This window comes from Haliotis rufescens, unplaced genomic scaffold (genome assembly GCF_023055435.1).
Source record: "Haliotis rufescens isolate VD_foot unplaced genomic scaffold, xgHalRufe1.0.p SCAF_47, whole genome shotgun sequence".
NCBI lineage: Eukaryota > Metazoa > Mollusca > Gastropoda > Lepetellida > Haliotidae > Haliotis > Haliotis rufescens.
The window spans coordinates 2,909,823-2,933,588 of NW_025964190.1; positions in this window are offsets into that span (position 1 = coordinate 2,909,823).

Consider the following 23,766-nt stretch of genomic DNA (forward strand, 5'->3'; position numbering starts at 1 on the left):
GGCGCAGGCGCACTCGTGGATAATGGGGTTACGCGAAAAGCAAATGTTTTCCGAAGGACCTTTTTTATTTTCTCTCTCTCTTATTACTCGACAACAACCATCGGTGGTACATGAGTTGTTCAACAACAAAAACTACAGTAATAGATGTACAGCTTGATGACATATATTGTAGCATACGTCACAGTATAGCATTCAAATGTCTGAGGACCTTTGAGAGTTTGTTTTTAAAGTACCTACTTTACCAGTTGTGAACAGTTTATGATATCTACTTATGTTTAGCCAGTGTGTGTAGTATACATTAACTCATTCAGCGCGTAAGGTTAAAGAAGAATTACAGTTGAATACATAATGGAACTCGTCACCCATTACTTGGCAGTCACACAATGTTCATATCTTTTGTTTTCGTCATATAATTCCCATCGACCTGTTTCTATTGGTAGTTTGTGCTTCCCAGTTTCAGAAACAGTAAAAGTTTAGAAATATAATCAGTGAAAAGTAAATAGTATATATCATCCTGTTCAAAAAGACAACACTAAATATTGGAAAAACTTGGACACTTTTAATTGACTCAATAGATGTACATTTGACAAAATCGTCAATTCTCACACAAGATCCTCCAAACACAGCTGCCAGATCTCTCAATCCACATTTCATCTTACTCAATGAAAGCTGCTGGCCGAACGACTGATTCTGATTTGGTGTGGTTGTTGTTGACATCCTGTAGGCTGGCGCCAGCACTCTAAGAATTGCAAAGTAGTTCTTTCTGAAACCAGTTCAGACTTCAGATAAAATAATATCCATTTACTTCAATGAAAGTAGTGAATATATTGTCAACAAGAAAAGTAAAAAAAAATACCCAAACATCTTGCAAGTGTTAATGGAAGTGGTTTGTAGTTGTTTGGTAACAAAGGCTTACCTTTCTTATGAATTGGCTTAATTACACCCCATTTCACCAACCATTCTTCTAGTGTCTTACCAGTATGAAATATTATTTTGAAGAATTTAAGCTAAACAGTCATATTTTCGCCTTATAATGCCGACGTGCCGTCAAATTTCAGGTTGACACAAGCCGACTTGGCGAGGTTCCTAGCTGTCGGACGGGCGCTCGTCTGAGTGATTGGACCCAAGCCGGGTCGGCTGGTCCGTCGCCGGCGTTTTCCCTCCCCGGCGTTACCCTCGCCGGGTGCTCCCTGGCGAAAATCCGTCTTTGTCCGGCGCAGGCGCACTCGTGGATAATGGGGTTACGCGAAAAGCAAATGTTTTCCGAGGGACCTTTTTTATTTTCTCTCTCTCTTATTACTCGACAACAACCATCGGTGGTAGATGAGTTGTACAACAACAAAAACTACAGTAATAGATGTACAGCTTGATGACATGTATTGTAGCATACGTCACAGTATAGCATTCAAATGTCTGAGGACCTTTGAGAGGTTTTTTTTAAAGTACCTACTTTACCAGTTGTGAACAGTTAATGATATCTACTTATGTTTAGCCAGTGTGTGTAGTATACATTAACTCATTCAGCGTGTAAGGTTAAAGAAGAATTACAGTTGAATACATAATGGAACTCGTCACCCATTACTTGGCAGTCACACAATGTTCATATCTTTTGTTCTCGTCATATAATTCCCATCGACCTGTTTCTATTGGTAGTTTGTGCTTCCCAGTTTCAGAAACAGTAAAAGTTTAGAAATATAATCAGTGAAAAGTAAATAGTATATATCATCCTGTTCAAAAAGACAACACTAAATATTGGAAAAACTTGGACACTTTTAATTGACTCAATAGATGTACATTTGACAAAATCGTCAATTCTCACACAAGATCCTCCAAACACAGCTGCCAGATCTCTCAATCCACATTTCATCTTACTCAATGAAAGCTGCTGGCCGAACGACTGATTCTGATTTGGTGTGGTTGTTGTTGACATCCTGTAGGCTGGCGCCAGCACTCTAAGAGTTGCAAAGTAGTTCTTTCTGAAACCAGTTCAGACTTCAGATAAAATAATATCCATTTACTTCAATGAAAGTAGTGAATATATTGTCAACAAGAAAAGTAAAAAAAATACCCAAGCATCTTGCAAGTGTTAATGGAAGTGGTTTGTAGTTGTTTGGTAACAAAGGCTTACCTTTCTTATGAATTGGCTTAATTACACCCCATTTAACCAACCATTCTTCTAGTGTCTTACCAGTATGAAATATTATTTTGAAGAATTTAAGCTAAACAGTCATATTTTCGCCTTATAATGCCGACGTGCCGTCAAATTTCAGGTTGACACAAGCCGACTTGGCGAGGTTCCTAGCTGTCGGACGGGCGCTCGTCTGAGTGATTGGACCCAAGCCGGGTCGGCTGGTCCGTCGCCGGCGTTTTCCCTCCCCGGCGTTACCCTCGCCGGGTGCTCCCTGGCGAAAATCCGTCTTTGTCCGGCGCAGGCGCACTCGTGGATAATGGGGTTACGCGAAAAGCAAATGTTTTCCGAGGGACCTTTTTTATTTTCTCTCTCTCTTATTACTCGACAACAACCATCGGTGGTAGATGAGTTGTACAACAACAAAAACTACAGTAATAGATGTACAGCTTGATGACATGTATTGTAGCATACGTCACAGTATAGCATTCAAATGTCTGAGGACCTTTGAGAGGTTTTTTTTAAAGTACCTACTTTACCAGTTGTGAACAGTTTATGATATCTACTTATGTTTAGCCAGTGTGTGTAGTATACATTAACTCATTCAGCGTGTAAGGTTAAAGAAGAATTACAGTTGAATACATAATGGAACTCGTCACCCATTACTTGGCAGTCACACAATGTTCATATCTTTTGTTCTCGTCATATAATTCCCATCGACCTGTTTCTATTGGTAGTTTGTGCTTCCCAGTTTCAGAAACAGTAAAAGTTTAGAAATATAATCAGTGAAAAGTAAATAGTATATATCATCCTGTTCAAAAAGACAACACTAAATATTGGAAAAACTTGGACACTTTTAATTGACTCAATAGATGTACATTTGACAAAATCGTCAATTCTCACACAAGATCCTCCAAACACAGCTGCCAGATCTCTCAATCCACATTTCATCTTACTCAATGAAAGCTGCTGGCCGAACGACTGATTCTGATTTGGTGTGGTTGTTGTTGACATCCTGTAGGCTGGCGCCAGCACTCTAAGAGTTGCAAAGTAGTTCTTTCTGAAACCAGTTCAGACTTCAGATAAAATAATATCCATTTACTTCAATGAAAGTAGTGAATATATTGTCAACAAGAAAAGTAAAAAAAATACCCAAGCATCTTGCAAGTGTTAATGGAAGTGGTTTGTAGTTGTTTGGTAACAAAGGCTTACCTTTCTTATGAATTGGCTTAATTACACCCCATTTAACCGACCATTCTTCTAGTGTCTTACCAGTATGAAATATTATTTTGAAGAATTTAAGCTAAACAGTCATATTTTCGCCTTATAATGCCGACGTGCCGTCAAATTTCAGGTTGACACAAGCCGACTTGTCGAGGTTCCTAGCTGTCGGACGGGCGCTCGTCTGAGTGATTGGACCCAAGCCGGGTCGGCTGGTCCCTCGCCGGCGTTTTCCCTCCCCGGCGTTACCCTCGCCGGGTGCTCCCTGGCGAAAATCCGTCTTTGTCCGGCGCAGGCGCACTCGTGGATAATGGGGTTACGCGAAAAGCAAATGTTTTCCGAAGGACCTTTTTTATTTTCTCTCTCTCTTATTACTCGACAACAACCATCGGTGGTACATGAGTTGTACAACAACAAAAACTACAGTAATAGATGTACAGCTTGATGACATATATTGTAGCATACGTCACAGTATAGCATTCAAATGTCTGAGGACCTTTGAGAGGGTTTTTTTAAAGTACCTACTTTACCAGTTGTGAACAGTTTATGATATCTACTTATGTTTAGCCAGTGTGTGTAGTATACATTAACTCATTCAGCGTGTAAGGTTAAAGAAGAATTACAGTTGAATACATAATGGAACTCGTCACCCATTACTTGGCAGTCACACAATGTTCATATCTTTTGTTCTCGTCATATAATTCCCATCGACCTGTTTCTATTGGTAGTTTGTGCTTCCCAGTTTCAGAAACAGTAAAAGTTTAGAAATATAATCAGTGAAAAGTAAATAGTATATATCATCCTGTTCAAAAAGACAACACTAAATATTGGAAAAACTTGGACACTTTTAATTGACTCAATAGATGTACATTTGACAAAATCGTCAATTCTCACACAAGATCCTCCAAACACAGCTGCCAGATCTCTCAATCCACATTTCATCTTACTCAATGAAAGCTGCTGGCCGAACGACTGATTCTGATTTGGTGTGGTTGTTGTTGACATCCTGTAGGCTGGCGCCAGCACTCTAAGAATTGCAAAGTAGTTCTTTCTGAAACCAGTTCAGACTTCAGATAAAATAATATCCATTTACTTCAATGAAAGTAGTGAATATATTGTCAACAAGAAAAGTAAAAAAATATACCCAAACATCTTGCAAGTGTTAATGGAAGTGGTTTGTAGTTGTTTGGTAACAAAGGCTTACCTTTCTTATGAATTGGCTTAATTACACCCCATTTAACCAACCATTCTTCTAGTGTCTTACCAGTATGAAATATTATTTTGAAGAATTTAAGCTAAACAGTCATATTTTCGCCTTATAATGCCGACGTGCCGTCAAATTTCAGGTTGACACAAGCCGACTTGTCGAGGTTCCTAGCTGTCGGACGGGCGCTCGTCTGAGTGATTGGACCCAAGCCGGGTCGGCTGGTCCGTCGCCGGCGTTTTCCCTCCCCGGCGTTACCCTCGCCGGGTGCTCCCTGGCGAAAATCCGTCTTTGTCCGGCGCAGGCGCACTCGTGGATAATGGGGTTACGCGAAAAGCAAATGTTTTCCGAGGGACCTTTTTTATTTTCTCTCTCTCTTATTACTCGACAACAACCATCGGTGGTAAATGAGTTGTACAACAACAAAACTACAGTAATAGATGTACAGCTTGATGACATATATTGTAGCATACGTCACAGTATAGCATTCAAATGTCTGAGGACCTTTGAGAGGTTTTTTTTAAAGTACCTACTTTACCAGTTGTGAACAGTTTATGATATCTACTTATGTTTAGCCAGTGTGTGTAGTATACATTAACTCATTCAGCGCGTAAGGTTAAAGAAGAATTACAGTTGAATACATAATGGAACTCGTCACCCATTACTTGGCAGTCACACAATGTTCATATCTTTTGTTTTCGTCATATAATTCCCATCGACCTGTTTCTATTGGTAGTTTGTGCTTCCCAGTTTCAGAAACAGTAAAAGTTTAGAAATATAATCAGTGAAAAGTAAATAGTATATATCATCCTGTTCAAAAAGACAACACTAAATATTGGAAAAACTTGGACACTTTTAATTGACTCAATAGATGTACATTTGACAAAATCGTCAATTCTCACACAAGATCCTCCAAACACAGCTGCCAGATCTCTCAATCCACATTTCATCTTACTCAATGAAAGCTGCTGGCCGAACGACTGATTCTGATTTGGTGTGGTTGTTGTTGACATCCTGTAGGCTGGCGCCAGCACTCTAAGAATTGCAAAGTAGTTCTTTCTGAAACCAGTTCAGACTTCAGATAAAATAATATCCATTTACTTCAATGAAAGTAGTGAATATATTGTCAACAAGAAAAGTAAAAAAATATACCCAAACATCTTGCAAGTGTTAATGGAAGTGGTTTGTAGTTGTTTGGTAACAAAGGCTTACCTTTCTTATGAATTGGCTTAATTACACCCCATTTAACCGACCATTCTTCTAGTGTCTTACCAGTATGAAATATTATTTTGAAGAATTTAAGCTAAACAGTCATATTTTCGCCTTATAATGCCGACGTGCCGTCAAATTTCAGGTTGACACAAGCCGACTTGTCGAGGTTCCTAGCTGTCGGACGGGCGCTCGTCTGAGTGATTGGACCCAAGCCGGGTCGGCTGGTCCGTCGCCGGCGTTTTCCCTCCCCGGCGTTACCCTCGCCGGGTGCTCCCTGGCGAAAATCCGTCTTTGTCCGGCGCAGGCGCACTCGTGGATAATGGGGTTACGCGAAAAGCAAATGTTTTCCGAAGGACCTTTTTTATTTTCTCTCTCTCTTATTACTCGACAACAACCATCGGTGGTACATGAGTTGTACAACAACAAAACTACAGTAATAGATGTACAGCTTGATGACATATATTGTAGCATACGTCACAGTATAGCATTCAAATGTCTGAGGACCTTTGAGAGGTTTTTTTTAAAGTACCTACTTTACCAGTTGTGAACAGTTTATGATATCTACTTATGTTTAGCCAGTGTGTGTAGTATACATTAACTCATTCAGCTCGTAAGGTTAAAGAAGAATTACAGTTGAATACATAATGGAACTCGTCACCCATTACTTGGCAGTCACACAATGTTCATATCTTTTGTTTTCGTCATATAATTCCCATCGACCTGTTTCTATTGGTAGTTTGTGCTTCCCAGTTTCAGAAAAAGTAAAAGTTTAGAAATATAATCAGTGAAAAGTAAATAGTATATATCATCCTGTTCAAAAAGACAACACTAAATATTGGAAAAACTTGGACACTTTTAATTGACTCAATAGATGTACATTTGACAAAATCGTCAATTCTCACACAAGATCCTCCAAACACAGCTGCCAGATCTCTCAATCCACATTTCATCTTACTCAATGAAAGCTGCTGGCCGAACGACTGATTCTGATTTGGTGTGGTTGTTGTTGACATCCTGTAGGCTGGCGCCAGCACTCTAAGAATTGCAAAGTAGTTCTTTCTGAAACCAGTTCAGACTTCAGATAAAATAATATCCATTTACTTCAATGAAAGTAGTGAATATATTGTCAACAAGAAAAGTAAAAAAATATACCCAAACATCTTGCAAGTGTTAATGGAAGTGGTTTGTAGTTGTTTGGTAACAAAGGCTTACCTTTCTTATGAATTGGCTTAATTACACCCCATTTAACCGACCATTCTTCTAGTGTCTTACCAGTATGAAATATTATTTTGAAGAATTTAAGCTAAACAGTCATATTTTCGCCTTATAATGCCGACGTGCCGTCAAATTTCAGGTTGACACAAGCCGACTTGTCGAGGTTCCTAGCTGTCGGACGGGCGCTCGTCTGAGTGATTGGACCCAAGCCGGGTCGGCTGGTCCGTCGCCGGCGTTTTCCCTCCCCGGCGTTACCCTCGCCGGGTGCTCCCTGGCGAAAATCCGTCTTTGTCCGGCGCAGGCGCACTCGTGGATAATGGGGTTACGCGAAAAGCAAATGTTTTCCGAAGGACCTTTTTTATTTTCTCTCTCTCTTATTACTCGACAACAACCATCGGTGGTACATGAGTTGTACAACAACAAAAACTACAGTAATAGATGTACAGCTTGATGACATATATTGTAGCATACGTCACAGTATAGCATTCAAATGTCTGAGGACCTTTGAGAGTTTGTTTTTAAAGTACCTACTTTACCAGTTGTGAACAGTTTATGATATCTACTTATGTTTAGCCAGTGTGTGTAGTATACATTAACTCATTCAGCGCGTAAGGTTAAAGAAGAATTACAGTTGAATACATAATGGAACTCGTCACCCATTACTTGGCAGTCACACAATGTTCATATCTTTTGTTTTCGTCATATAATTCCCATCGACCTGTTTCTATTGGTAGTTTGTGCTTCCCAGTTTCAGAAACAGTAAAAGTTTAGAAATATAATCAGTGAAAAGTAAATAGTATATATCATCCTGTTCAAAAAGACAACACTAAATATTGGAAAAACTTGGACACTTTTAATTGACTCAATAGATGTACATTTGACAAAATCGTCAATTCTCACACAAGATCCTCCAAACACAGCTGCCAGATCTCTCAATCCACATTTCATCTTACTCAATGAAAGCTGCTGGCCGAACGACTGATTCTGATTTGGTGTGGTTGTTGTTGACATCCTGTAGGCTGGCGCCAGCACTCTAAGAATTGCAAAGTAGTTCTTTCTGAAACCAGTTCAGACTTCAGATAAAATAATATCCATTTACTTCAATGAAAGTAGTGAATATATTGTCAACAAGAAAAGTAAAAAAAAATACCCAAACATCTTGCAAGTGTTAATGGAAGTGGTTTGTAGTTGTTTGGTAACAAAGGCTTACCTTTCTTATGAATTGGCTTAATTACACCCCATTTAACCAACCATTCTTCTAGTGTCTTACCAGTATGAAATATTATTTTGAAGAATTTAAGCTAAACAGTCATATTTTCGCCTTATAATGCCGACGTGCCGTCAAATTTCAGGTTGACACAAGCCGACTTGGCGAGGTTCCTAGCTGTCGGACGGGCGCTCGTCTGAGTGATTGGACCCAAGCCGGGTCGGCTGGTCCGTCGCCGGCGTTTTCCCTCCCCGGCGTTACCCTCGCCGGGTGCTCCCTGGCGAAAATCCGTCTTTGTCCGGCGCAGGCGCACTCGTGGATAATGGGGTTACGCGAAAAGCAAATGTTTTCCGAAGGACCTTTTTTATTTTCTCTCTCTCTTATTACTCGACAACAACCATCGGTGGTACATGAGTTGTACAACAACAAAAACTACAGTAATAGATGTACAGCTTGATGACATATATTGTAGCATACGTCACAGTATAGCATTCAAATGTCTGAGGACCTTTGAGAGGGTTTTTTTAAAGTACCTACTTTACCAGTTGTGAACAGTTTATGATATCTACTTATGTTTAGCCAGTGTGTGTAGTATACATTAACTCATTCAGCGTGTAAGGTTAAAGAAGAATTACAGTTGAATACATAATGGAACTCGTCACCCATTACTTGGCAGTCACACAATGTTCATATCTTTTGTTCTCGTCATATAATTCCCATCGACCTGTTTCTATTGGTAGTTTGTGCTTCCCAGTTTCAGAAACAGTAAAAGTTTAGAAATATAATCAGTGAAAAGTAAATAGTATATATCATCCTGTTCAAAAAGACAACACTAAATATTGGAAAAACTTGGACACTTTTAATTGACTCAATAGATGTACATTTGACAAAATCGTCAATTCTCACACAAGATCCTCCAAACACAGCTGCCAGATCTCTCAATCCACATTTCATCTTACTCAATGAAAGCTGCTGGCCGAACGACTGATTCTGATTTGGTGTGGTTGTTGTTGACATCCTGTAGGCTGGCGCCAGCACTCTAAGAATTGCAAAGAAGTTCTTTCTGAAACCAGTTCAGACTTCAGATAAAATAATATCCATTTACTTCAATGAAAGTAGTGAATATATTGTCAACAAGAAAAGTAAAAAAATATACCCAAACATCTTGCAAGTGTTAATGGAAGTGGTTTGTAGTTGTTTGGTAACAAAGGCTTACCTTTCTTATGAATTGGCTTAATTACACCCCATTTAACCAACCATTCTTCTAGTGTCTTACCAGTATGAAATATTATTTTGAAGAATTTAAGCTAAACAGTCATATTTTCGCCTTATAATGCCGACGTGCCGTCAAATTTCAGGTTGACACAAGCCGACTTGTCGAGGTTCCTAGCTGTCGGACGGGCGCTCGTCTGAGTGATTGGACCCAAGCCGGGTCGGCTGGTCCGTCGCCGGCGTTTTCCCTCCCCGGCGTTACCCTCGCCGGGTGCTCCCTGGCGAAAATCCGTCTTTGTCCGGCGCAGGCGCACTCGTGGATAATGGGGTTACGCGAAAAGCAAATGTTTTCCGAGGGACCTTTTTTATTTTCTCTCTCTCTTATTACTCGACAACAACCATCGGTGGTACATGAGTTGTACAACAACAAAAACTACAGTAATAGATGTACAGCTTGATGACATGTATTGTAGCATACGTCACAGTATAGCATTCAAATGTCTGAGGACCTTTGAGAGGTTTTTTTTAAAGTACCTACTTTACCAGTTGTGAACAGTTTATGATATCTACTTATGTTTAGCCAGTGTGTGTAGTATACATTAACTCATTCAGCGCGTAAGGTTAAAGAAGAATTACAGTTGAATACATAATGGAACTCGTCACCCATTACTTGGCAGTCACACAATGTTCATATCTTTTGTTTTCGTCATATAATTCCCATCGACCTGTTTCTATTGGTAGTTTGTGCTTCCCAGTTTCAGAAACAGTAAAAGTTTAGAAATATAATCAGTGAAAAGTAAATAGTATATATCATCCTGTTCAAAAAGACAACACTAAATATTGGAAAAACTTGGACACTTTTAATTGACTCAATAGATGTACATTTGACAAAATCGTCAATTCTCACACAAGATCCTCCAAACACAGCTGCCAGATCTCTCAATCCACATTTCATCTTACTCAATGAAAGCTGCTGGCCGAACGAATGATTCTGATTTGGTGTGGTTGTTGTTGACATCCTGTAGGCTGGCGCCAGCACTCTAAGAGTTGCAAAGTAGTTCTTTCTGAAACCAGTTCAGACTTCAGATAAAATAATATCCATTTACTTCAATGAAAGTAGTGAATATATTGTCAACAAGAAAAGTAAAAAAAATACCCAAGCATCTTGCAAGTGTTAATGGAAGTGGTTTGTAGTTGTTTGGTAACAAAGGCTTACCTTTCTTATGAATTGGCTTAATTACACCCCATTTAACCGACCATTCTTCTAGTGTCTTACCAGTATGAAATATTATTTTGAAGAATTTAAGCTAAACAGTCATATTTTCGCCTTATAATGCCGACGTGCCGTCAAATTTTAGGTTGACACAAGCCGACTTGTCGAGGTTCCTAGCTGTCGGACGGGCGCTCGTCTGAGTGATTGGACCCAAGCCGGGTCGGCTGGTCCGTCGCCGGCGTTTTCCCTCCCCGGCGTTACCCTCGCCGGGTGCTCCCTGGCGAAAATCCGTCTTTGTCCGGCGCAGGCGCACTCGTGGATAATGGGGTTACCCGAAAAGCAAATGTTTTCCGAAGGACCTTTTTTATTTTCTCTCTCTCTTATTACTCGACAACAACCATCGGTGGTACATGAGTTGTACAACAACAAAAACTACAGTAATAGATGTACAGCTTGATGACATATATTGTAGCATACGTCACAGTATAGCATTCAAATGTCTGAGGACCTTTGAGAGTTTGTTTTTAAAGTACCTACTTTACCAGTTGTGAACAGTTTATGATATCTACTTATGTTTAGCCAGTGTGTGTAGTATACATTAACTCATTCAGCGCGTAAGGTTAAAGAAGAATTACAGTTGAATACATAATGGAACTCGTCACCCATTACTTGGCAGTCACACAATGTTCATATCTTTTGTTTTCGTCATATAATTCCCATCGACCTGTTTCTATTGGTAGTTTGTGCTTCCCAGTTTCAGAAACAGTAAAAGTTTAGAAATATAATCAGTGAAAAGTAAATAGTATATATCATCCTGTTCAAAAAGACAACACTAAATATTGGAAAAACTTGGACACTTTTAATTGACTCAATAGATGTACATTTGACAAAATCGTCAATTCTCACACAAGATCCTCCAAACACAGCTGCCAGATCTCTCAATCCACATTTCATCTTACTCAATGAAAGCTGCTGGCCGAACGACTGATTCTGATTTGGTGTGGTTGTTGTTGACATCCTGTAGGCTGGCGCCAGCACTCTAAGAATTGCAAAGTAGTTCTTTCTGAAACCAGTTCAGACTTCAGATAAAATAATATCCATTTACTTCAATGAAAGTAGTGAATATATTGTCAACAAGAAAAGTAAAAAAAAATACCCAAACATCTTGCAAGTGTTAATGGAAGTGGTTTGTAGTTGTTTGGTAACAAAGGCTTACCTTTCTTATGAATTGGCTTAATTACACCCCATTTAACCAACCATTCTTCTAGTGTCTTACCAGTATGAAATATTATTTTGAAGAATTTAAGCTAAACAGTCATATTTTCGCCTTATAATGCCGACGTGCCGTCAAATTTCAGGTTGACACAAGCCGACTTGGCGAGGTTCCTAGCTGTCGGACGGGCGCTCGTCTGAGTGATTGGACCCAAGCCGGGTCGGCTGGTCCGTCGCCGGCGTTTTCCCTCCCCGGCGTTACCCTCGCCGGGTGCTCCCTGGCGGAAATCCGTCTTTGTCCGGCGCAGGCGCACTCGTGGATAATGGGGTTACGCGAAAAGCAAATGTTTTCCGAGGGACCTTTTTTATTTTCTCCCTCTCTTATTACTCGACAACAACCATCGGTGGTACATGAGTTGTACAACAACAAAAACTACAGTAATAGATGTACAGCTTGATGACATGTATTGTAGCATACGTCACAGTATAGCATTCAAATGTCTGAGGACCTTTGAGAGGTTTTTTTTAAAGTACCTACTTTACCAGTTGTGAACAGTTTATGATATCTACTTATGTTTAGCCAGTGTGTGTAGTATACATTAACTCATTCAGCGCGTAAGGTTAAAGAAGAATTACAGTTGAATACATAATGGAACTCGTCACCCATTACTTGGCAGTCACACAATGTTCATATCTTTTGTTTTCGTCATATAATTCCCATCGACCTGTTTCTATTGGTAGTTTGTGCTTCCCAGTTTCAGAAACAGTAAAAGTTTAGAAATATAATCAGTGAAAAGTAAATAGTATATATCATCCTGTTCAAAAAGACAACACTAAATATTGGAAAAACTTGGACACTTTTAATTGACTCAATAGATGTACATTTGACAAAATCGTCAATTCTCACACAAGATCCTCCAAACACAGCTGCCAGATCTCTCAATCCACATTTCATCTTACTCAATGAAAGCTGCTGGCCGAACGACTGATTCTGATTTGGTGTGGTTGTTGTTGACATCCTGTAGGCTGGCGCCAGCACTCTAAGAGTTGCAAAGTAGTTCTTTCTGAAACCAGTTCAGACTTCAGATAAAATAATATCCATTTACTTCAATGAAAGTAGTGAATATATTGTCAACAAGAAAAGTAAAAAAAATACCCAAGCATCTTGCAAGTGTTAATGGAAGTGGTTTGTAGTTGTTTGGTAACAAAGGCTTACCTTTCTTATGAATTGGCTTAATTACACCCCATTTAACCGACCATTCTTCTAGTGTCTTACCAGTATGAAATATTATTTTGAAGAATTTAAGCTAAACAGTCATATTTTCGCCTTATAATGCCGACGTGCCGTCAAATTTCAGGTTGACACAAGCCGACTTGGCGAGGTTCCTAGCTGTCGGACGGGCGCTCGTCTGAGTGATTGGACCCAAGCCGGGTCGGCTGGTCCGTCGCCGGCGTTTTCCCTCCCCGGCGTTACCCTCGCCGGGTGCTCCCTGGCGAAAATCCGTCTTTGTCCGGCGCAGGCGCACTCGTGGATAATGGGGTTACGCGAAAAGCAAATGTTTTCCGAAGGACCTTTTTTATTTTCTCTCTCTCTTATTACTCGACAACAACCATCGGTGGTACATGAGTTGTACAACAACAAAAACTACAGTAATAGATGTACAGCTTGATGACATATATTGTAGCATACGTCACAGTATAGCATTCAAATGTCTGAGGACCTTTGAGAGTTTGTTTTTAAAGTACCTACTTTACCAGTTGTGAACAGTTTATGATATCTACTTATGTTTAGCCAGTGTGTGTAGTATACATTAACTCATTCAGCGCGTAAGGTTAAAGAAGAATTACAGTTGAATACATAATGGAACTCGTCACCCATTACTTGGCAGTCACACAATGTTCATATCTTTTGTTTTCGTCATATAATTCCCATCGACCTGTTTCTATTGGTAGTTTGTGCTTCCCAGTTTCAGAAACAGTAAAAGTTTAGAAATATAATCAGTGAAAAGTAAATAGTATATATCATCCTGTTCAAAAAGACAACACTAAATATTGGAAAAACTTGGACACTTTTAATTGACTCAATAGATGTACATTTGACAAAATCGTCAATTCTCACACAAGATCCTCCAAACACAGCTGCCAGATCTCTCAATCCACATTTCATCTTACTCAATGAAAGCTGCTGGCCGAACGACTGATTCTGATTTGGTGTGGTTGTTGTTGACATCCTGTAGGCTGGCGCCAGCACTCTAAGAATTGCAAAGTAGTTCTTTCTGAAACCAGTTCAGACTTCAGATAAAATAATATCCATTTACTTCAATGAAAGTAGTGAATATATTGTCAACAAGAAAAGTAAAAAAAAATACCCAAACATCTTGCAAGTGTTAATGGAAGTGGTTTGTAGTTGTTTGGTAACAAAGGCTTACCTTTCTTATGAATTGGCTTAATTACACCCCATTTAACCAACCATTCTTCTAGTGTCTTACCAGTATGAAATATTATTTTGAAGAATTTAAGCTAAACAGTCATATTTTCGCCTTATAATGCCGACGTGCCGTCAAATTTCAGGTTGACACAAGCCGACTTGGCGAGGTTCCTAGCTGTCGGACGGGCGCTCGTCTGAGTGATTGGACCCAAGCCGGGTCGGCTGGTCCGTCGCCGGCGTTTTCCCTCCCCGGCGTTACCCTCGCCGGGTGCTCCCTGGCGGAAATCCGTCTTTGTCCGGCGCAGGCGCACTCGTGGATAATGGGGTTACGCGAAAAGCAAATGTTTTCCGAGGGACCTTTTTTATTTTCTCTCTCTCTTATTACTCGACAACAACCATCGGTGGTACATGAGTTGTACAACAACAAAAACTACAGTAATAGATGTACAGCTTGATGACATGTATTGTAGCATACGTCACAGTATAGCATTCAAATGTCTGAGGACCTTTGAGAGGTTTTTTTTAAAGTACCTACTTTACCAGTTGTGAACAGTTTATGATATCTACTTATGTTTAGCCAGTGTGTGTAGTATACATTAACTCATTCGGCGCGTAAGGTTAAAGAAGAATTACAGTTGAATACATAATGGAACTCGTCACCCATTACTTGGCAGTCACACAATGTTCATATCTTTTGTTTTCGTCATATAATTCCCATCGACCTGTTTCTATTGGTAGTTTGTGCTTCCCAGTTTCAGAAACAGTAAAAGTTTAGAAATATAATCAGTGAAAAGTAAATAGTATATATCATCCTGTTCAAAAAGACAACACTAAATATTGGAAAAACTTGGACACTTTTAATTGACTCAATAGATGTACATTTGACAAAATCGTCAATTCTCACACAAGATCCTCCAAACACAGCTGCCAGATCTCTCAATCCACATTTCATCTTACTCAATGAAAGCTGCTGGCCGAACGACTGATTCTGATTTGGTGTGGTTGTTGTTGACATCCTGTAGGCTGGCGCCAGCACTCTAAGAATTGCAAAGTAGTTCTTTCTGAAACCAGTTCAGACTTCAGATAAAATAATATCCATTTACTTCAATGAAAGTAGTGAATATATTGTCAACAAGAAAAGTAAAAAAAAATACCCAAACATCTTGCAAGTGTTAATGGAAGTGGTTTGTAGTTGTTTGGTAACAAAGGCTTACCTTTCTTATGAATTGGCTTAATTACACCCCATTTAACCGACCATTCTTCTAGTGTCTTACCAGTATGAAATATTATTTTGAAGAATTTAAGCTAAACAGTCATATTTTCGCCTTATAATGCCGACGTGCCGTCAAATTTCAGGTTGACACAAGCCGACTTGTCGAGGTTCCTAGCTGTCGGACGGGCGCTCGTCTGAGTGATTGGACCCAAGCCGGGTCGGCTGGTCCGTCGCCGGCGTTTTCCCTCCCCGGCGTTACCCTCGCCGGGTGCTCCCTGGCGGAAATCCGTCTTTGTCCGGCGCAGGCGCACTCGTGGATAATGGGGTTACGCGAAAAGCAAATGTTTTCCGAGGGACCTTTTTTATTTTCTCTCTCTCTTATTACTCGACAACAACCATCGGTGGTACATGAGTTGTACAACAACAAAAACTACAGTAATAGATGTACAGCTTGATGACATATATTGTAGCATACGTCACAGTATAGCATTCAAATGTCTGAGGACCTTTGAGAGTTTGTTTTTAAAGTACCTACTTTACCAGTTGTGAACAGTTTATGATATCTACTTATGTTTAGCCAGTGTGTGTAGTATACATTAACTCATTCAGCGCGTAAGGTTAAAGAAGAATTACAGTTGAATACATAATGGAACTCGTCACCCATTACTTGGCAGTCACACAATGTTCATATCTTTTGTTTTCGTCATATAATTCCCATCGACCTGTTTCTATTGGTAGTTTGTGCTTCCCAGTTTCAGAAACAGTAAAAGTTTAGAAATATAATCAGTGAAAAGTAAATAGTATATATCATCCTGTTCAAAAAGACAACACTAAATATTGGAAAAACTTGGACACTTTTAATTGACTCAATAGATGTACATTTGACAAAATCGTCAATTCTCACACAAGATCCTCCAAACACAGCTGCCAGATCTCTCAATCCACATTTCATCTTACTCAATGAAAGCTGCTGGCCGAACGACTGATTCTGATTTGGTGTGGTTGTTGTTGACATCCTGTAGGCTGGCGCCAGCACTCTAAGTGTTGCAAAGTAGTTCTTTCTGAAACCAGTTCAGACTTCAGATAAAATAATATCCATTTACTTCAATGAAAGTAGTGAATATATTGTCAACAAGAAAAGTAAAAAAAATACCCAAGCATCTTGCAAGTGTTAATGGAAGTGGTTTGTAGTTGTTTGGTAACAAAGGCTTACCTTTCTTATGAATTGGCTTAATTACACCCCATTTAACCGACCATTCTTCTAGTGTCTTACCAGTATGAAATATTATTTTGAAGAATTTAAGCTAAACAGTCATATTTTCGCCTTATAATGCCGACGTGCCGTCAAATTTCAGGTTGACACAAGCCGACTTGTCGAGGTTCCTAGCTGTCGGACGGGCGCTCGTCTGAGTGATTGGACCCAAGCCGGGTCGGCTGGTCCGTCGCCGGCGTTTTCCCTCCCCGGCGTTACCCTCGCCGGGTGCTCCCTGGCGAAAATCCGTCTTTGTCCGGCGCAGGCGCACTCGTGGATAATGGGGTTACGCGAAAAGCAAATGTTTTCCGAAGGACCTTTTTTATTTTCTCTCTCTCTTATTACTCGACAACAACCATCGGTGGTACATGAGTTGTACAACAACAAAAACTACAGTAATAGATGTACAGCTTGATGACATGTATTGTAGCATACGTCACAGTATAGCATTCAAATGTCTGAGGACCTTTGAGAGGTTTTTTTTAAAGTACCTACTTTACCAGTTGTGAACAGTTTATGATATCTACTTATGTTTAGCCAGTGTGTGTAGTATACATTAACTCATTCGGCGCGTAAGGTTAAAGAAGAATTACAGTTGAATACATAATGGAACTCGTCACCCATTACTTGGCAGTCACACAATGTTCATATCTTTTGTTTTCGTCATATAATTCCCATCGACCTGTTTCTATTGGTAGTTTGTGCTTCCCAGTTTCAGAAACAGTAAAAGTTTAGAAATATAATCAGTGAAAAGTAAATAGTATATATCATCCTGTTCAAAAAGACAACACTAAATATTGGAAAAACTTGGACACTTTTAATTGACTCAATAGATGTACATTTGACAAAATCGTCAATTCTCACACAAGATCCTCCAAACACAGCTGCCAGATCTCTCAATCCACATTTCATCTTACTCAATGAAAGCTGCTGGCCGAACGACTGATTCTGATTTGGTGTGGTTGTTGTTGACATCCTGTAGGCTGGCGCCAGCACTCTAAGAATTGCAAAGTAGTTCTTTCTGAAACCAGTTCAGACTTCAGATAAAATAATATCCATTTACTTCAATGAAAGTAGTGAATATATTGTCAACAAGAAAAGTAAAAAAAAATACCCAAACATCTTGCAAGTGTTAATGGAAGTGGTTTGTAGTTGTTTGGTAACAAAGGCTTACCTTTCTTATGAATTGGCTTAATTACACCCCATTTAACCGACCATTCTTCTAGTGTCTTACCAGTATGAAATATTATTTTGAAGAATTTAAGCTAAACAGTCATATTTTCGCCTTATAATGCCGACGTGCCGTCAAATTTCAGGTTGACACAAGCCGACTTGTCGAGGTTCCTAGCTGTCGGACGGGCGCTCGTCTGAGTGATTGGACCCAAGCCGGGTCGGCTGGTCCGTCGCCGGCGTTTTCCCTCCCCGGCGTTACCCTCGCCGGGTGCTCCCTGGCGGAAATCCGTCTTTGTCCGGCGCAGGCGCACTCGTGGATAATGGGGTTACGCGAAAAGCAAATGTTTTCCGAGGGACCTTTTTTATTTTCTCTCTCTCTTATTACTCGACAACAACCATCGGTGGTACATGAGTTGTACAACAACAAAAACTACAGTAATAGATGTACAGCTTGATGACATATATTGTAGCATACGTCACAGTATAGCATTCAAATGTCTGAGGACCTTTGAGAGTTTGTTTTTAAAGTACCTACTTTACCAGTTGTGAACAGTTTATGATATCTACTTATGTTTAGCCAGTGTGTGTAGTATACATTAACTCATTCAGCGCGTAAGGTTAAAGAAGAATTACAGTTGAATACATAATGGAACTCGTCACCCATTACTTGGCAGTCACACAATGTTCATATCTTTTGTTTTCGTCATATAATTCCCATCGACCTGTTTCTATTGGTAGTTTGTGCTTCCCAGTTTCAGAAACAGTAAAAGTTTAGAAATATAATCAGTGAAAAGTAAATAGTATATATCATCCTGTTCAAAAAGACAACACTAAATATTGGAAAAACTTGGACACTTTTAATTGACTCAATAGATGTACATTTGACAAAATCGTCAATTCTCACACAAGATCCTCCAAACACAGCTGCCAGATCTCTCAATCCACATTTCATCTTACTCAATGAAAGCTGCTGGCCGAACGACTGATTCTGATTTGGTGTGGTTGTTGTTGACATCCTGTAGGCTGGCGCCAGCACTCTAAGAGTTGCAAAGTAGTTCTTTCTGAAACCAGTTCAGACTTCAGATAAAATAATATCCATTTACTTCAATGAAAGTAGTGAATATATTGTCAACAAGAAAAGTAAAAAAAATACCCAAGCATCTTGCAAGTGTTAATGGAAGTGGTTTGTAGTTGTTTGGTAACAAAGGCTTACCTTTCTTATGAATTGGCTTAATTACACCCCATTTAACCGACCATTCTTCTAGTGTCTTACCAGTATGAAATATTATTTTGAAGAATTTAAGCTAAACAGTCATATTTTCGCCTTATAATGCCGACGTGCCGTCAAATTTCAGGTTGACACAAGCCGACTTGTCGAGGTTCCTAGCTGTCGGACGGGCGCTCGTCTGAGTGATTGGACCCAAGCCGGGTCGGCTGGTCCGTCGCCGGCGTTTTCCCTCCCCGGCGTTACCCTCGCCGGGTGCTCCCTGGCGAAAATCCGTCTTTGTCCGGCGCAGGCGCACTCGTGGATAATGGGGTTACGCGAAAAGCAAATGTTTTCCGAAGGACCTTTTTTATTTTCTCTCTCTCTTATTACTCGACAACAACCATCGGTGGTACATGAGTTGTACAACAACAAAAACTACAGTAATAGATGTACAGCTTGATGACATATATTGTAGCATACGTCACAGTATAGCATTCAAATGTCTGAGGACCTTTGAGAGTTTGTTTTTAAAGTACCTACTTTACCAGTTGTGAACAGTTTATGATATCTACTTATGTTTAGCCAGTGTGTGTAGTATACATTAACTCATTCAGCGCGTAAGGTTAAAGAAGAATTACAGTTGAATACATAATGGAACTCGTCACCCATTACTTGGCAGTCACACAATGTTCATATCTTTTGTTTTCGTCATATAATTCCCATCGACCTGTTTCTATTGGTAGTTTGTGCTTCCCAGTTTCAGAAACAGTAAAAGTTTAGAAATATAATCAGTGAAAAGTAAATAGTATATATCATCCTGTTCAAAAAGACAACACTAAATATTGGAAAAACTTGGACACTTTTAATTGACTCAATAGATGTACATTTGACAAAATCGTCAATTCTCACACAAGATCCTCCAAACACAGCTGCCAGATCTCTCAATCCACATTTCATCTTACTCAATGAAAGCTGCTGGCCGAACGACTGATTCTGATTTGGTGTGGTTGTTGTTGACATCCTGTAGGCTGGCGCCAGCACTCTAAGAGTTGCAAAGTAGTTCTTTCTGAAACCAGTTCAGACTTCAGATAAAATAATATCCATTTACTTCAATGAAAGTAGTGAATATATTGTCAACAAGAAAAGTAAAAAAAATACCCAAGCATCTTGCAAGTGTTAATGGAAGTGGTTTGTAGTTGTTTGGTAACAAAGGCTTACCTTTCTTATGAATTGGCTTAATTACACCCCATTTAACCGACCATTCTTCTAGTGTCTTACCAGTATGAAATATTATTTTGAAGAATTTAAGCTAAACAGTCATATTTTCGCCTTATAATGCCGACGTGCCGTCAAATTTCAGGTTGACACAAGCCGACTTGTCGAGGTTCCTAGCTGTCGGACGGGCGCTCGTCTGAGTGATTGGACCCAAGCCGGGTCGGCTGGTCCGTCGCCGGCGTTTTCCCTCCCCGGCGTTACCCTCGCCGGGTGCTCCCTGGCGAAAATCCGTCTTTGTCCGGCGCAGGCGCACTCGTGGATAATGGGGTTACGCGAAAAGCAAATGTTTTCCGAAGGACCTTTTTTATTTTCTCTCTCTCTTATTACTCGACAACAACCATCGGTGGTACATGAGTTGTACAACAACAAAAACTACAGTAATAGATGTACAGCTTGATGACATATATTGTAGCATACGTCACAGTATAGCATTCAAATGTCTGAGGACCTTTGAGAGTTTGTTTTTAAAGTACCTACTTTACCAGTTGTGAACAGTTTATGATATCTACTTATGTTTAGCCAGTGTGTGTAGTATACATTAACTCATTCAGCGCGTAAGGTTAAAGAAGAATTACAGTTGAATACATAATGGAACTCGTCACCCATTACTTGGCAGTCACACAATGTTCATATCTTTTGTTTTCGTCATATAATTCCCATCGACCTGTTTCTATTGGTAGTTTGTGCTTCCCAGTTTCAGAAACAGTAAAAGTTTAGAAATATAATCAGTGAAAAGTAAATAGTATATATCATCCTGTTCAAAAAGACAACACTAAATATTGGAAAAACTTGGACACTTTTAATTGACTCAATAGATGTACATTTGACAAAATCGTCAATTCTCACACAAGATCCTCCAAACACAGCTGCCAGATCTCTCAATCCACATTTCATCTTACTCAATGAAAGCTGCTGGCCGAACGACTGATTCTGATTTGGTGTGGTTGTTGTTGACATCCTGTAGGCTGGCGCCAGCACTCTAAGAGTTGCAAAGTAGTTCTTTCTGAAACCAGTTCAGACTTCAGATAAAATAATATCCATTTACTTCAATGAAAGTAGTGAATATATTGTCAACAAGAAAAGTAAAAAAAATACCCAAGCATCTTGCAAGTGTTAATGGAAGTGGTTTGTAGTTGTTTGGTAACAAAGGCTTACCTTTCTTATGAATTGGCTTAATTACACCCCATTTAACCGACCATTCTTCTAGTGTCTTACCAGTATGAAATATTATTTTGAAGAATTTAAGCTAAACAGTCATATTTTCGCCTTATAATGCCGACGTGCCGTCAAATTTCAGGTTGACACAAGCCGACTTGTCGAGGTTCCTAGCTGTCGGACGGGCGCTCGTCTGAGTGATTGGACCCAAGCCGGGTCGGCTGGTCCCTCGCCGGCGTTTTCCCTCCCCGGCGATACCCTCGCCGGGTGCTCCCTGGCGAAAATCCGTCTTTGTCCGGCGCAGGCGCACTCGTGGATAATGGGGTTACGCGAAAAGCAAATGTTTTCCGAAGGACCTTTTTTATTTTCTTTCTCTCTTATTACTCGACAACAACCATCGGTGTTACATGAGTTGTCCAACAACAAAAACTACAGTAATAGATGTACAGCTTGATGACATATATTGTAGCATACGTCACAGTATAGCATTCAAATGTCTGAGGACCTTTGAGAGTTTGTTTTTAAAGTACCTACTTTACCAGTTGTGAACAGTTTATGATATCTACTTATGTTTAGCCAGTGTGTGTAGTATACATTAACTCATTCAGCGCGTAAGGTTAAAGAAGAATTACAGTTGAATACATAATGGAACTCGTCACCCATTACTTGGCAGTCACACAATGTTCATATCTTTTGTTTTCGTCATATAATTCCCATCGACCTGTTTCTATTGGTAGTTTGTGCTTCCCAGTTTCAGAAACAGTAAAAGTTTAGAAATATAATCAGTGAAAAGTAAATAGTATATATCATCCTGTTCAAAAAGACAACACTAAATATTGGAAAAACTTGGACACTTTTAATTGACTCAATAGATGTACATTTGACAAAATCGTCAATTCTCACACAAGATCCTCCAAACACAGCTGCCAGATCTCTCAATCCACATTTCATCTTACTCAATGAAAGCTGCTGGCCGAACGACTGATTCTGATTTGGTGTGGTTGTTGTTGACATCCTGTAGGCTGGCGCCAGCACTCTAAGAGTTGCAAAGTAGTTCTTTCTGAAACCAGTTCAGACTTCAGATAAAATAATATCCATTTACTTCAATGAAAGTAGTGAATATATTGTCAACAAGAAAAGTAAAAAAAATACCCAAGCATCTTGCAAGTGTTAATGGAAGTGGTTTGTAGTTGTTTGGTAACAAAGGCTTACCTTTCTTATGAATTGGCTTAATTACACCCCATTTAACCGACCATTCTTCTAGTGTCTTACCAGTATGAAATATTATTTTGAAGAATTTAAGCTAAACAGTCATATTTTCGCCTTATAATGCCGACGTGCCGTCAAATTTCAGGTTGACACAAGCCGACTTGTCGAGGTTCCTAGCTGTCGGACGGGCGCTCGTCTGAGTGATTGGACCCAAGCCGGGTCGGCTGGTCCGTCGCCGGCGTTTTCCCTCCCCGGCGTTACCCTCGCCGGGTGCTCCCTGGCGAAAATCCGTCTTTGTCCGGCGCAGGCGCACTCGTGGATAATGGGGTTACGCGAAAAGCAAATGTTTTCCGAAGGACCTTTTTTATTTTCTCTCTCTCTTATTACTCGACAACAACCATCGGTGGTACATGAGTTGTACAACAACAAAAACTACAGTAATAGATGTACAGCTTGATGACATATATTGTAGCATACGTCACAGTATAGCATTCAAATGTCTGAGGACCTTCGAGAGTTTGTTTTTAAAGTACCTACTTTACCAGTTGTGAACAGTTTATGATATCTACTTATGTTTAGCCAGTGTGTGTAGTATACATTAACTCATTCAGCGCGTAAGGTTAAAGAAGAATTACAGTTGAATACATAATGGAACTCGTCACCCATTACTTGGCAGTCACACAATGTTCATATCTTTTGTTTTCGTCATATAATTCCCATCGACCTGTTTCTATTGGTAGTTTGTGCTTCCCAGTTTCAGAAACAGTAAAAGTTTAGAAATATAATCAGTGAAAAGTAAATAGTATATATCATCCTGTTCAAAAAGACAACACTAAATATTGGAAAAACTTGGACACTTTTAATTGACTCAATAGATGTACATTTGACAAAATCGTCAATTCTCACACAAGATCCTCCAAACACAGCTGCCAGATCTCTCAATCCACATTTCATCTTACTCAATGAAAGCTGCTGGCCGAACGACTGATTCTGATTTGGTGTGGTTGTTGTTGACATCCTGTAGGCTGGC